The sequence below is a fragment of the Fukomys damarensis genome, unplaced genomic scaffold (genome assembly GCF_012274545.1).
Source record: "Fukomys damarensis isolate Sample0158 unplaced genomic scaffold, DMR_v1.0_HiC HiC_scaffold_13, whole genome shotgun sequence".
NCBI classification, from domain to species: domain Eukaryota; kingdom Metazoa; phylum Chordata; class Mammalia; order Rodentia; family Bathyergidae; genus Fukomys; species Fukomys damarensis.
Genome location: NW_022900925.1, coordinates 34,648,906 through 34,664,702, shown reverse-complemented (window position 1 = coordinate 34,664,702; position 15,797 = coordinate 34,648,906). Strand labels below are relative to the sequence as shown.

The 15,797-nt window shown below is 48.6% G+C and overlaps 1 long non-coding RNA gene across 1 annotated transcript in view; it reads left to right on the top strand.

Annotated features, from left to right (window-relative positions):
* LOC117285883 overlaps positions 1–12,666 on the top strand; it is a 33,328-nt gene extending 20,662 nt beyond the window's left edge. The window contains exons 3-4 of the long non-coding RNA XR_004517012.1: positions 65–271; positions 12,576–12,666. This is a non-coding gene — a long non-coding RNA (uncharacterized LOC117285883). The remainder of the gene's footprint in view (positions 1–64; positions 272–12,575) is intronic.
* The last annotated feature ends 3,131 nt before the right edge of the window (positions 12,667–15,797 follow it).

Below are 15,797 nucleotides of genomic sequence, written 5' to 3'. Positions count from 1 at the left end.
GTGGCCGGGCTGGGCTGGGCTTGGCTGGCGCTGGGTCCCGGCTGTAACCCGTTTTGGGCCGTAGGTCCTGGTCCCTGCAGGCTGCCCCCGCCCGGAAGCACAGGTGGGCTACAGCAAGTTCCTGCCTCCGACTTCACAGTGGTTCCGAATTGGCAGAAGAACACAGCACACAAGATCGGGATCCTGCCGGCACCTGGTGGCTCACGCCTAGAATCCCACCTGCTCCGAAGGCCGAGGCAGGAGGATCGCGAGTTCAAATTGGCCTGCGCAGGTCAGTGTGACTGTTTCAAAATAGATTTTAAACATACACAGAGCCGGGGACACGGCTGAGCAGTTGAACACACTCCCCCTCCCCTGTTATACCTTTCTCAGCTTCCGCCAGTCTGGCTCCGACCTCAGAGCATCCCGCTCCTCCTAAGAGGGGAGGTAAGGGAAGTCACTCTCTGACTGTTAGAAACACCCCCAGTCCGTGGGCTGTGAAAGGAAACCAGCCCGGGAGGGCATGAGCGGTGTTATACGCGGGCTGCCTGTGCGTAGTAGGTGCACAGTAAGCATTCTCGGACGCCCTTCGACGCCTCCTGTTACCCTGTAAAGTATTCAATTACCTAGCAAGTGACACTAACTACCTGTCTAATGGCCATTGCCAGGTTTAATGAAAGGGTTTTATTGGGTCTCCTAAGACTCCCACCAGCCTTTCATTATCTAAATCCCGGGGATTCGATAACAGCCCTTTTATTGGCGTGTTCACAGGACACAGGCAGCAAAACGAGCCATCTCCGTCCCTAAGGCACAGAGGTGACGAATGAGGGACTCAGGCCCGGGGAAGCGCGGTGGGCGTGGGGCTGCAGTGTCCTGAGAGTGTGGCCCTCGTGTCCCCAGTTCACGGCCACCGCCAGCCTCGCCTCAACCCCGCCCTGCCCCAGGACCCACGGCTCCATCCGGGGTGTAGCGCTCGGTGTGGACCCCGCTTGGCGGCCTGCAAGCCAAGTCCCGGGTGGACTGAGGCGGCCTGTGACCCGGACAGGTGTGGAGGGAAGCGGGCAAACAGGCAGCCGGTCTGGATGGATCCCTAAACCGCTACAACACAGTGAGCCGGGCGCGGTGACGCACGCCTGTTATCCCAGCACTCAGGAGGCTGAGGCAGGAAGGTCGCCTCGAGTTCCAGGCCAGCCTGGGCTACATAGTGAGACCTCGTCTTTAAAAACAAAATCAAATTAAAAAAAAAAACAATTATGAGAAAGAGAATAAGGAAGAAGGGGTAACCACATAGGTAACATCTTAGTTTGTTATTCTGGTGACTGCCTCTTTTCTCATTTCTTATATTCCCGCTTCTTAAAATGACCCCAACCGTGAAATTGTCCCCACAGGCTACACTCGGCCTGTAATTGCAGACCTGCTCGTGGTTTCCTGAGCCACCGCGTCCCTAGCCTCTCAAAGTACCTGCGTTTTCTGCAGCTGAACGAGCAAGGGTGGATTTTAAACACAGAATGTAGGGCTGGGCCACAGCTCAGTGTAGCGTCTTCCTCCCACGCTGGGCTGTGGGTTAGTCCTCAGACTGCCAAATCAAACCAAGCAAACGTACATTTTTCTTCTCTCGTTTTGAATTTTTGGAGACAGGGTCTTAGTAGCCCAGGCTGGGCTCAAACTTGCAATCCTCCTGTCTCAGCCTCCCAGTATGCTGGAATTACTGGCATATGCCACCATTCCCAGCTCAAATTTCTGTCTTTTGGGGGGTTTTTTGTGGGGATTGGGGGGTACTGGAGATCAAACTCAGGACCTTGCACTTGTGAGGCAGGTGGTGGCACCACTGAGCTATATCCTGGCTCAGATTTCCATTTTAAAAGCATGCTTGGGCAGGGGATTTAGCTCAGTGGCACCACACCTGCCACACAGGTGCGAGGGCCTGAGTTCAACTCCTGGTACCGAGAAAAAAAAAAAGATGCCATCCATACTGGACTGGATTTCCAGGGCAGCCTTGCACTAACCAACCACATCTGCAGATAATTCCTTCTTTTGGTGAAGTTTTTTTTTTTTTTTTTTTTTGAGACAGGGTCTCACTATGTAGTTGAGACTGACCTGGAACTCACTATGTAGCCCAGGTTGGTCTCGAACTCACAGAGATCCTCCTGCCTCAGCCTCCCAAGTGCTGGGATGACAGGTGTGCGCCACCACGCCCGGCTTTCCAATTTTTACTTTTATGCGCATGTGTTTGCAGCACATGAGGGCCCTCCCCTGGGGAGTTGGTGCACGGACAGGATGCATCTTAATTCTTTTTCCATCCCCTTCTCCCCTCCCACCCTCTCCCTCCACCTCTTCGTCCCCTTTTCCATCTGCAAAAGATCTATCTCCCTGTCTTCTATTATCTTTTATTCTGTTATTTTATATTTGCAGTTCCTCATGTACTAGAAACCATGTAATATTTAAGCTTATGTGTCTGATGGGTGTCTCTTAACATTGCGGTCTCAAGGCGCATCCATTTTCCTACAAGTGACGCAAGTTTATCCTTCTTTATGGCAGAGTAGGACTCCACTGTGTGTAATACTACATTTTCTTCATTCATTCTTCTATTAATTGATGTGTAGGCCACTTCCAAGACTTAGCTATTATGAGCTGCACCGCTAGAAACGTGGGTGTGCTTGGATTGCTGTAATATGCTATCTTTAACTCTTTGTGAAGGTCACATTCTAAGGCCCTGTGGTCAGGACCTGAATATGCCTTGCAAGAGAAGGGAAAACAGGTTAACCCATGCCTTAGCCTTCTGTTTTCTTACCTGACCACTCTTCCTCAACCTTCGTATGAAGTCACTGAGGTGGTGTCCCTTCAGGGACATCTTCCTCAAGTCCCCAGGCAGACATCAGCTCTCCCAGGGTGGCAACGATAACTAAATAAGAATAACTAACAAGGCCGGGCGTGCTGGCACACGCCTGTCATCCCAGCACTCAGAAGGCTGAGGCAGGAGGATCGCTGTGAGTTCGAGACCAGCTTGGGCTACATAAGTGAGTTCCAGGGCAGTATCAACCACATAGTGAGACCCTGTCTCAAAAAACCAAAAATAAATAAATAAATAAGAATAACTAACAATATTGAGGGTGCTGTATTCTCTTCTGTGTTTACATTTACTAATTTATTTACATCATTTCATTGCCACACACACAGCTATCACCCTTTCTGTTAGCACAATTTTTTTGGGGGGGGTACTGGGAATTGAACTCGGGTCTTGCTCTTGCGAAGCAGGCAGTGGCACCACTGAGCCAAATCCCTGGTCCTAGCGCAACAATTTTAATACAGGAAACTAAAGAGAATGCAACATAACCAACAGCACCTTACTCATAACCAGGGAAAATAAAAAAGGTTAACGCAGCCACTCTGAGGCTGAGGCAGGAGGATTAAAAGTTCCAGGCCAGCCTCAGGATAGCTTAGCCAGATCTTGTGCTACCCTGGCACAAAACGCCATTTATTGGGGTTATCGGAGTGGGAGCTGGTGTCCCTTAAACTATGGCAATAACTTTTCCAGCATTTGTTTTATACGAATTAGTTCAGACTGGGTGGGCAAGAGGCTCAAAAAAGTGACTTCGCACCAATTCCTTCCTGATCACTGTGATCATTGTGTATTTCAAACATGGACTAAGAACATTTTAAATTTATTTATTTATTTTCAGTTTTTTGAGACAAGGTCTCGCTGTGTAGCCCAGGCTGGCCTTGAACTCACAGCAATCCTCCTGCCTCAGCCTCCCAAGTGCTGGGATTATAAGAATGCACCACCAGGGCTGGAAAAATCAATTTTAGATTTCAAAGTTCATCTACAGTTTTGACCTCAGACCCAGGTAAGACCGGATACTGATTCGCCTTCTCTTAGGTGACTCTTGCCCGGTAGATGGAGTCCAGCCCCAACTCTAGGCCATGTCCCAGGACAATGGGACCCTGGGATTTGCTGCCCTCGTCCTACGAAGGCCCTTGTAGTAGGTCTGCCTTCTGGACGGAAGTGTGCCGCTGCTGTATGACAAGATGTAAGCGAAGGGCAGCTGTTTGCCTCAGATGGATGGAGGCTAATTGCGCGAACTAAGAGGCCACACGCGCGCACAAGGCCAGAGTCGAGTGTGCAAAGACAAGGGGGTGAGATGCAGTCACTTAAAAGTGTAAATTTGACTTCGTATCTGCCAAGGAAGGACCGAGAATAGGTTCTTGTTCTGTTTTTGTTTGTTGTTTTTAAGCAGCGGCAAAGCTTACATATAAAAGGGAAAGTGAAGAGGGAGGGAGACACTGGCTCTGCAGAGTGAACTTGGGCTGAGTAAAAGGGGAAAACGCAAGATAAAAGCTCACTCCGAGGAAGGAGGGCAGCCTTCGTGAGGAAAGCAACCATAGGTGCTTGTTTGTTTGTTTGGGGTCTTTTGTTTCCAGTGCTGGGGACCAAACCTAGGGTCTTGTGCATGCTACTCCGCGGAACTACATCTCCAGTCCTTTTAAAATGTTTATTTTGAAGCTGGGCATGGTGGCACATGCCTGTAATCCCAGCACTAGGGAGGCTGAAACAGGAGGATCGCTGCTAGTTTGAGGCCAACATATTATTCCAAGTCCAGTGTGGAATGTATAGTGATAGCCTATCTCAGAAAGCAAAACAAAAAAACTTTATTTTATTTTGTTTTGAGACAAGGTCTTACTAATTCGCCAAGGTTGGCCTAAAAATCATCCTTCTGCCTCAGCCTCTGTGTAACTGGGATTACAGGCACCACCACACCCAGCAACAGATTTCTTATTTAACAGCTGGTGAGTTTGATTTATACAATTTATTTTACTTTGGGTTGGGGGGGCTGTGACAGGATCTCACTGTGTAGCCCAGGCTGGCCTCAAATTCACAGTGATCCTCCTGCCTCAGCCTCCCGAGTGCCAGGATTACAGGCAGGTGTTGCCATGCCTGGCCTTATTAATTCTAAGAGGCAATATTTTTGTAGACTCATTGAGATTTCCTGTGTAAGTAGCCATGTCATCGGCAAATAGGGACAAGTTGCATCCCCATTTTCAATTGTATGTCTTTTATTTCATTTTTTCTCACTGGCTAGAATCACCAGCAATATGTTCACAAAAAGTGGAACTTATTACCAGTCTTCTAGGCGAAGTGTTCAGTCTTACACCATTAATTAAAATGTTAATGGATTTTTCACAGGTATTGTTCATGAACTTAAGGATATTCCCCTCTGTACCTACTTTTCTGAAGTATTTTTAAAAAATATTAAATGAGCATTAAATTTTGTCAAATGGCCAGGCATGGCGGCACAGGCCTATAATCCCAGCACTTGGGAGGTTGAGGCAGGAGGATTTCTGTGTGTTCAAGGCCAGCCTGGGCTACATAGTGAGTTCAAGGCTGGCCTAAACTACATAGTGAGGCCCTGTCTCAAAGAAAAAAAAAAAGAAAAAGTAAAAGAAAAGAAAGAAAGAACCTTTGTCAAATGCTTTTTTCTGCATCGATTGATATGGTCATATGATTCTTTTCTTTGAGTCCTTTTGATTTTTTCAGAGTGTGGGGTGGAAATCAGGGCCTCACACATGCTAATATTCTACTACTGAACTGCATTCTTTGCCCCTTCTTCACTTTATGTTTGCATCCTCCTGCCTCAGCCTTCTGAGTAGCTGAGGTACAGGTGTATCCACAAACTCTTCATACGATGGCTTACATTGATTTTTTTTAAAATTGACTTAGCTTCACATTCATGAAATAAATCCACTTTGTTTTATTTTGTTTTGTTTTTTGTTTTTGTATTTGTTTTTGTTTTTCCTTGGGTACCAGGGATTGAACTCAGGTCCTTACACTTGCAAAGCAGGCCACCAAACTGCTGAGCTAAATCCCCAGCCCTAAATCCACTTTGTTATAGTGTGTAATTATTTTATTTTTATTTATTTGTTTGTTTATTTATTTATTGGTACCTAGGATCAAATTCAGGTCCTTGGGTGGGCGTGGTGGCGCACACCTGTAATCCCAGCACTCAGGAGGCTGAGGCAGGAGGATCGCTGTGAGTTCGAGACCAGCCTGGGCTACATAGTGAGTTCCAGGTCAGTCTCAACTACATAGTGAGACCCTGTCTCAAAAAACAAAAAAAACAACAACAACAAAAAATGAAGGTGTGGACAGGACATTACATCCTCCTGAGACTCTGGGAAAGAAACCCTCTTTGCCTTTTCTAACAAGCAACGTTCCTTGGCTTATGGCCACATCATTTCAGTCTCTGCCTTCATGGTCACATTACCTGCTTCTTATCTTGTATATCAGTCCCCTTCTACCTCTGTTATCATTCAGTACACTCGTACTTACAACCTACTTATCACCTCTCCATTTAGAAACTGTCAATGACCATTATGGTTTAGATGCATAATGTCTCCCCAAATGGCCTCATGTGGTCAGAGGTGGGGCTTTTTAGGTAATTCAATTTTTTTTTCTTTTTGAGACAGGGTCTCACTATGTAGTGGAGACTGACCTGGAACTCACTGTGTAGCCCAGGCTGGTCTCAAACTCACAGCGATCCTCCTGCCTCAGCCTCCCGAGTGCTGGGATGACAGGTGTGTGCCACCAAGCCTGGCCATGGTAATGGGATCTTGAGGAGCATTATACTTACATGGGTTAATCTACTGCTGAATCCATACCTGAATGTGCTTTTAAGATGTGGGGGCTATTGGTAAGAGGTGTGCCACTGGAGAACATGTCTTTGGGGGCTGTATCTCCCCTTCAGCCCTCTCTGTTTTCTGTTTCCTGACCACCTCAAGGTGAGCAACTCAGCTCTACCACACCCTTCCACCCCTCTGCCTTGGAGCCAGCCCACCATGGGCAGAATCTCCCAAAACTGCGACCCAGATTAAAGTTCTTCTCCCTTAAATAGTGGTGTTGGGTATTTTTGTCTCAGAAATGGAAAGCACCTAATAAAGAAAATCGATACTGAAGAAGTGGGTCATGGCTGTGACTGCACCTGACCATGTGATTTAGAAGCCTTTGAAACTGGTTTGTGGGAGGAGTTGGAAAAAGATAGGAGGTTTGGGTCAGACAAGCCCCAGAATGCCTGATGAGTGATTTTAGGCAGCGCTCAAAAGGCCAGCATATTGACAGGAATGTGGACAATAACAGCCAGGCTCATGAGTTTCAGTTGTCAACAAAGACTCCACGGGAACTTGGATGTATCAGTCAGCTTTCCCTCATCGGCACAATACCTGACACCTGCAACTTAAAGGAAGCACGTTGAATTAGCTCAAGGTTCCAGGCGATTCACACCACAGCTGGCAGACTTCAAGGCAGTAGTCTCACGGCAGAAGGGCCTGGCGGAGCAAGGCTGGTTAGTTCATGGTGGTGAGAAAGCAGAGCAAGCAAAAAACTGCAGAAAGGAACAGGTCAGGGACTGTAATACCCCAGGTCACATCTGGATACAGCCAGAAGCATGCTTTCCTAATAAGCTAGTCATTTCTTAACCCAGTGATGCTGACATTTCAGGAGTAATGGCCATCCTGGAATGCATGTTATAGTCTGGCAAGAAACTGTCCACATCTTGCCCATATCCTGGGATATTGCAGGAGACGGGGATTAAAGGCAAAGAACTAATTAATCTGGTGGATGAAATTTCAGGACAGTCCAATATTTGGGCTGTGATATGGCTACTATCGGCTGCTTTCAGGCAGATTTATGGTGACAATCAGGGACAGCTGGGGATTTAGCTCAGTGGTTCCACCATCTGCTTCACAAACGCAAGGTCCTGAGTTTGATCCCCTGTACAAAGAAAAAAAAAAAAAGAAAGAAAGAAAGAAAAAGAAAAAAGAATCAGGAGCAAAAGACAGAGCAGGAAAAAAAAAAAAAGAGCAGAAAATCTTGAAAATTTTAAACTTTGGCCCAAAGGGAACCAAGTGTAAAGTTGAGACAAAAACAGAGGTGGCATCGGAGAGAAATGCCACCAAGAAGCCACACACTTTGCATTGGGACAAGAGGAAAGATTACTTGAGGGTATCCCAGGAGGGAGCCGGACCCTACCCATCACAGGTTCAAGGGTGTAAAGGAGTAAACTCCTTTGAAAGGCTTTGCTTTGGGAAGAGTCCCAGGGTACCTTGCTCATTCTGGGCCCCACAGGGAAGGGTTCAGCCCTGCAGGCACTCAGAGGCCTCTGGACCATGAACCACAGGGGCCAGGTTACTGTGGGTGGTGGCTGATCTCGACACCCACATATCCTAGAGGGTTGTGGGGTCATTGAAGCTCCACCGGATTCCAAAGGCAGGCCTAGGAAGCCAAGCAACCAGCTCCCAAAAAAGTGCTACACAGAGCCAGGGATTTAGCTCAGTGGTGCTGTCGCCTGACTCTCGAGGGCAAGGTCCCAAGTTTGATCCCCGGTACCAAAAAAAGAAAAAACAAAAAGCACTACCCAAAGCTGTGAGAGTGAAGCCAAAGGTTCACTGGAGACTCGAGGGAGGTTGGAGCTGCCGGGAACAGGGCTCACCTGCTCAGGAAAGCCCCAGAGAGGTCACATGGGCAGGGCCACGGAGGGGAAATGCCCAGACCCTTTGGAGTTCACATCCGGCTCCACAAAGTGCTGGACGTGAAACTGCAGGACTTCATGTTTACCCTGCTGGAGTTTTGGTCTTCTTTGGTCCGATTCCCTTCTATACCCCTACTCCTCCACTTTGGAATGGAAGTGATTGCTCTATACCACTGCGTGTCGGAAGCACTTAACTTTATTCTTAATTTTTATGGAGGCTCACAGCGAAGAGTTTGCCTTGAGTCTCAGAGGAGGCTTTGGATGGGGACTTTTCAGCACCGCTTATATTGTTACGACTTTGGTACCGCTTCTTGGCCTTTTGGCTAAGATCGAGTGTCACATGTGTTCTTATCAGTGTAAGACTTTGGGGACTGCTAGCGATGGCCTAAACACATTTTACAGAGTGAGATATATCGACACAAGGCCTTCGAAGGCCGGGGGCAGAATGTTATGGGTTGGATCCAGAGTCCCCCAAGCCTCGTGCCTTTACAGGTAGGGCTTTCGGGAGGTAGATGGGTCATGGGGATGCTCTAGGCACCCACGGATGGATCTGTTCATAAGTTCATAGCCAAAGGTGCTGGTCGGAGGCGGGGCCTGCTCAGAAGGGGCCGGTCCCCGGGGCTGGCCTTTGGGAGGTCCGGCTCCCTTCTTAGCCCCTCCCTTTGTTCGCTGCTTTCTGGCCACCACGGGGCGAGCAGCGTTCCTCTGCCATAACCTTCCCCTCTGCCACTGTGCCAGTTCGGCACTGGAGCCAGCCGACTATGGACAGAACCTCCCAGAACCATAAGCCAGATTAGATCACTCCCCCTTTATTTATTGTTTGTTTGTTTGTTTGAGACAGGTTCTCGCTCTGTAGTTGAGATTGACCTGGAACTCACTATGGAGCCCAGGCTGGTCACAGCGATCCTCCTGCCTCAGCCTCCCCAGTGCTGGAATGACAGGCGTGCGTCACCACGCCCGCACTCCCCCTTTAAATTTTATGTGCCAGGCGTTTTGCCCCATTGAAGGGGATCGATCAGTTTTGCCCCAAGATGGGATACAATCACATCCACGAAAACTTTTTTTTCAAATAAAGTAGTATTTATGGGCAGTAGGGAGTGAGACCTCATATTTGGGGGGGGGCTGCTAATGCTAAACAATAGCAATATTGCCCTATTATTATTTGCCATATTATCTTTCTATCATCCTTTTCATGTCTGAAAGGTCTGTAGTGATCGCTTCTTTCATTCCTGTTTACTCTGTCCTTTTAGACATTCCAGGCTTATGAGAAACATAATTGGCTCCTTGTTTGATTTTTCTCTTTCTTTTCAGTTTTTCTTTTTCTGTTTTAAATTTCATAATTTCAGTTCTTTATGGTTCTTTCTTTCTGCTTGTTTTGGGCTTATTCTTCCAAATTCTTGAGGCAGGAGCTTAGATTTGTTTTTGTTTTTAGTAGTCTGTGTAGTTTGGGCTGGCCTTAAACTCACTGTGTACCTCAGGCTGGCCTCGAACTTGTGGCAATCCTCCTGCCTCAGCCTCCCGAGGGCTGGGATTACAGTTCATCACTGTATACCTCACAGGAACTCACACAACACTTTGCACATAGAAGATGCTTGATCTGAACCATAACCTGGCTCCCTGAACATCTCTGGAATTCTGGTATCTTAACACATGCCCAAAAAAGATGGTTTACTGAATTGGAGATAGAAGGTCCTTACTCTTGGTCTGGGGATTTAGTTCAGTGGTGCACTAACCTGCCTTGCAAGCATAAGGTCTTAAGTTCGATTCCCATTCCAAAAAAAAAAAAGAAAGAAAGAAAAATGAAAAATAAAGAAATGGAGGAAAAATACAAACTTAGAACACATGCCCAATTTTCTCTGAAAAAGCCATACCATTCTGCATGGGTTAAAAGACTTTTTAAAGCAGCTGAGCATAGTCCTAGCACGCAGGCGGCTGAAGCAAGACTGGCAGGAATCCAGGCCAGCCTGGACTACATAGAGGCTCTCTCTCAACAAACCAACCAGCAAAAAAAAAAGCTATTTTTTGGGGGGGTGGGACATTGGAGATTAAACTCAGGACCTTGTGCTTGAGAGGCAGGGGCAGAACCACTGAGCTAAATCCCCAGCCCCTCGGCTCTTTTCTGTCTGGTATTTTTGTGGGTTTTCTGTTCATCGTTGGAACTTTGGAATCAGAGTATCAAGACGCAGGCCTCTCTCCTTGGGCTGTGCACTGCCCTTGACCCTTCCCACCTGCATTCCTGTTTGTTTTTTCGCTTCTGGATTTGAACCCAGGACCTCGATGTGCTGCACACGTGCTCCACCTCTGAGCGGCAGCCCCGGCCTCGGTCTGCACCACGCGCCTTCTCTTTCCCGCAGGCCACGTCCTGCCCTTTCTTCGGGACTCGCACCTCGTCCTGGAGGCCTACATGACCACCCGTGTTGCCTTCCCTCTCAACCGCCTTGCCCTGGGGACTCTCGCTTCCTAAAAGCCGGGGATGTAGCTCAGGAGGTGAGGCACTCGCTCAGCAGGCGTGAGGTCCTGGGTTTGATCCCCTAATAATAATAGTGAGAGTAACAATAATCACCATCACCAGCCGGTCTCATCTCTGTGGGGATAGCACACACCTTGGGGTAAGAGGGACTCCAGACCCCGGGCTAAATAGCTACCTGACTTTGGCCAGATTGTGTGACGTTTCTGAGCCTCAGTCTCCCTTTCCTGCAAAGCAGGAAACGGATTCCAGTGTCACCAGTGCTTTGACGACTCTGATGAGGACAAAAGAGGAGAGGGAGTCGAGCAGTTGCCCACCATGCAGCCACACCACTGGCACCTAGGATGACACTAGCACCAGAGTGTGACCTGTGAGGATCTTCCTGCCGGGCCAAAGCTCATCATGTAGTTTAGGCTGGCCTAAAACTCTGGGAGATCCTCCTGCCTCAGCCTCCTGAATGTTGCCCCAAACCTTTGGGACAGGGTCATCTCTCTCTCATCCCAGGCCCAGGCCAGGGAAGGAGAGGGATGCAGCAGGACTGGAGGTGTTGGCCAGCAAGCTCAGGACCGCCTTTTGCTGCAGGTCAGACATGGACTGGAAAAGGCAGGCTGCACTCAGCCCGGTGCAGCTGAGAGCCCAGCTCACTTCCGGGCCTGTCTCCTTGGCTGGTTATTGAATGGCCAATAAAGCAGATCTCATAAAAACCGATGAGCCTGGACCTCACAGCTGCCACAGTATCCAAGCACAGGGCTGTGATGCTGGCCGAGGCTGAGGATGGCTCTCAGGGAGCCCCCTTGTCGCCTGCCGGACGGATGGACAGACATAGAAGTCGCGTCTTCCCCAGCCTCCGCAGCTGCATGAATTTCTCAGACTCTGTGCATTTTCTCCTGCCCAGTGTGAAGCCCTGAGAAGTGAGGATGATCTAGACCGTGATTGCTGTGGATGCCGAGGTCTCCTCAGATGTGTGGGGACTTGAGAATGTGTCTAAGGTCTTCCCGCAATCCGGTGTGACCGTGGGCTTCCAAAATGTGAAGGCAAACAAACAAAAACCTCCTCCTGATTCACCCCTTCCCTTCCTGCCGCTCTGAGATTGGGGTGACAAAGGCAGGGCAGGAACATCCCCAGGAAAAAATCGTGACACTCGGAGCTCTGCCTTCCCCGTCACTCAGGAGGCTGAGGCAGGAGGATCACAGCCTTGAGTCCCTCCAGGCAGCTTAGGCAGACGCTGTCTGGAAATAAAAATAACAAAAGGCTGGGGATGGATCTCAGTGGCAGTGCCCGAGGTGGTACTAAAATCTTACCTCTCAGTGACCAAACTTTCACCTCATTATAAAAGTGACTCACAGCTTTACTTTGGAATTCAGTTTCACTTGGTGGAAACTCTGTCACCACCGTGGGATGCCCCCTTCGGAGTCTGACTTATTTATGCCTTTTCTATTGCTTTCCTGGCTCCTGGCTAACTCCTCCGGCCCACAGTCACCCAGCTCAACGCCTTTCCGACAGGGCCCTGAGCTCGCTCCAGCTGTGAAGGAAGGGGCCCAGGAGGCCAGGGTTTTCCACCTCGCAGCCCACAAAGACACCGTTATCAGCAATGTCCCTTCCCTCTTCAGGTGAAGGAAGGAACCGCGGGAGGGCCAAGGACAAGAGAGGCCCACTGGAGAGAGACGCAGCGACTGTCCACCCTGCAGGACTTAAAGGTAGCCAAGGGCTGGGGGCGGGGCGAGCGCTGAGCATGCGCAAAGCTTGGGCTGGGGGGGTCCACAGCAGAAGAGGGGAGGGAGGGAGTGGGGGATGGAGGGGAAAAGGGAAGTTGACCAAGAGACTATAGGACAGAAAATTCTCCTGTAGGGAATTGGCAGTCGGTATCATGGGCTCTGTTCTCCCTTGGGAGGTTCACGATTGGGGGGCAGTGAGACCTCATTCCACCTCTTTCTCCCCACATCTGCGGCATGGCGGGCCTGCTTTTCATGAGTAGTGTTTTAACCCCCATCAAGATACCAATGTCATCCTCACGCAACCCTAAAACAATCCTAAAATTCCTATAGAAACCGAAGACTCAGAAAAGCCGAAGCAATCCCGAGCAAAAAGAGCGAGGCCGGAGGGGTCACCATTTCTGATTCTGAAAATATACTCAGCGGGGCCGGGGGTTTAGCTCAGTGGTTCCTCTGCCTGCCTCGCAATCTCAAGGTCCTGAGTTCGGTCCCCGGTACCAAAAGGAAGAAAAAAAATAAATCAAAATATACTCAAAGCTCAAATAAAAAAACCAGCATGGCGAGCCCAGCTTCTCGATGAATGCCTGTAATCCCAGCACTCTGGAGGCTGAGGCAGGAGGATCACTTTGAGTTCAATACCAGCCTGAATTACAAAGGGGAGACCCTGTCCTCCCCCCAAAAAAGACACCTCCAAAACAAATAACCCAATCAAAACATGGGCAAATGAACTGCACAGACAATTCTCAAAAGAGTAATTACAAATCACCAATAATTAAATGAAAAAATTTAATATGTTATGTCCATGTACCAATCCCATTACAAATGTAACCATTTTGTATTGCAAACATGTACTAATCAAAATTCTTAAAATTTAAAAAATGAAAGCCACTGAAATGTAACACCCCAAACATTGATGAATAATACGTGTATTTTATTTATTTATGTATTTACTGGGTACCAGGGATTGAACTCAGGTCCTTGCGCTTGCAAAACAGGCAGTGGAACCACTGAGCTAAATCCCCAGCCCCCAAGTATACATTTTAAGTGTGAAAAAAAAAAGCTCAACATCTTTAACCTCAAGGAAATACAAATCAAAGCTACACGAGATCCCCTTTGTGCCCACTCAGAATTTTTTTTCAGTGCTGGGACTCGAACTCAGGGCCTTGTGCTTGCCAAGCAGGCGTGGCACCCCTGAGCTAAATTCCCAGCCCACCCCATTCAGAATGGCTATCATCAGAAATACAAAAACAGGGCTGGGGATTTAGCTCAGTGGCACCTCGCCTGCCTGGCAAGCACAAAGTCCTGAGTTCAATCCCTGGAACCAGAAACACACACACACACACACACACGCACACACACACACACTAAATGCTGGGGACGATGCAGGGAAAAAGAGCTTTACACTGTTGGTGGAAAAGTAAATTAGTACAGCCACTGTGAAAATCAGTATAGAGATTCCTCTGAAAACTAAAACTAGAACTACTGTAAGACCCCACTATACCATTCCTTGGTACACACCTGAAGGAATTAAAGTCAACATCCTATAGAGATACCTGCACACTGAGATTTACTGCAGCAAAACTCACAATAGCCAAGATTTGGAGATCAGCCAAGATCCCTTCAATGGATGAGTGAACAAAGAAAATCTGGCACAAATACACAATGGAGTATTACTCAGCCATGAAAAGGAATGGGAACCCTATCACGTGCAGGAAGATGGGTAAAACTGGAGATCGTTATGTTAAGCAAGATAAGCCACAGGAAGAGAGATAAGTGTCGCCTTTTTCCCTAATATATGGCATGGGGGGTGACGTGAAAGGACAAGAAGAGTGGATGGCGAGGAAGAGGCAGTGTAAGAGGGCTAAGAGGGGACGGGTAGGATCCCAATATGTTATATACAGGGATGAAAATGGGGGTGGGCAGCTGTAATCCCAGCACTTGTGAAGCTGAGGCAGGAGAATCACGAGTCCAGGGCTTATCCAGGGCTACATAGTGAGACCCTGTCTCAAAAACCAAAGTAAATACATAAAAAGGGGAAAAGGGATTGGAGAGTATGAATGTGTGTGAGACTTGAGCTAGCAGCGAACCCCTCAGCCTAACCCACGGCCCAAGGTGCAGACAGATGGTCCTAACCGGAGCCGCACTCTCACCCAGCGGCTGAGTCAAAATCCCCTCGGGTCTCCTAAAAGGTCAGAGTACAGAGAGTACAGGGGCCACCCTGAGACGCTTCCAAGGAAACCTTTCAGGGACACATAAAGTGCCTTTATGGGGAAAGGGTTTGCATCCAGCGTCTGAGCCATCTCAGAAACGCAACAGCGGTGGCTCTGGTTTCTCACCCCTACACGGGGCCCGCTGGCGCGCGTGGGTGAGCTGCAGCAAGAGGCCATGGAGGAGGCTCAGGTCGAAGACTGCGTCTCTCAGGTCCAGGAGAGCAAGCAAGCCCCACCTTCCCGTCCTGGGGAGAGGAAGCCACGGCCTGGCTTTGTCACCTCTGCACATTCCACAAGCACCTCACATCCGGCCTTTTGGCTCTGACCCGTGTCCCTGGGCTCCAGACACCCAAATGAAAAACTCACCCCTGTGCCACTTTCCCAGAGACCACCGTGACGACTAAACAAATGGAAATGTGGGATACACTGTGTTGTTTTTCCAAATATTTTGTGAACAGGAGAGGAGAAAGATAACCAGGAATCTTTAGGTAAAATGGCAGAGTAAGAAGGGACAAGAAGAGGGATATAAGCCAGGCATGGCGGCGCACACCTGTAATCCCAGTACTCAGGAGGCTGAGGCAGGAGGATCGCTGTGAGTTCAAGACCAGCCTGGGCTACACAGTGAGTTCCAGGTCAGTCTCAACTATGTAGTGAGACCCTGTCTCAAAAAACCAAAAAAACAACAAAAAAAGAAGAGGGATTATAGTACATGGCCCCAAACTTCTTTCTTTTTACTTTTCTTTTCTTGTGTGTGTGTGTGTGTGTGTGTGTGTGTGTGTGTGAGAGAGAGAGAGAGAGAGAGGGCACCAGTCAGGGTCTCACTATGTAATTCATTCTGGCCTTGAACTCACTATGTAGCCCAGGCTGGCCTCAAACTCAAGTTAGTTCTGCCTCCGCCTCCTGAGTGCTG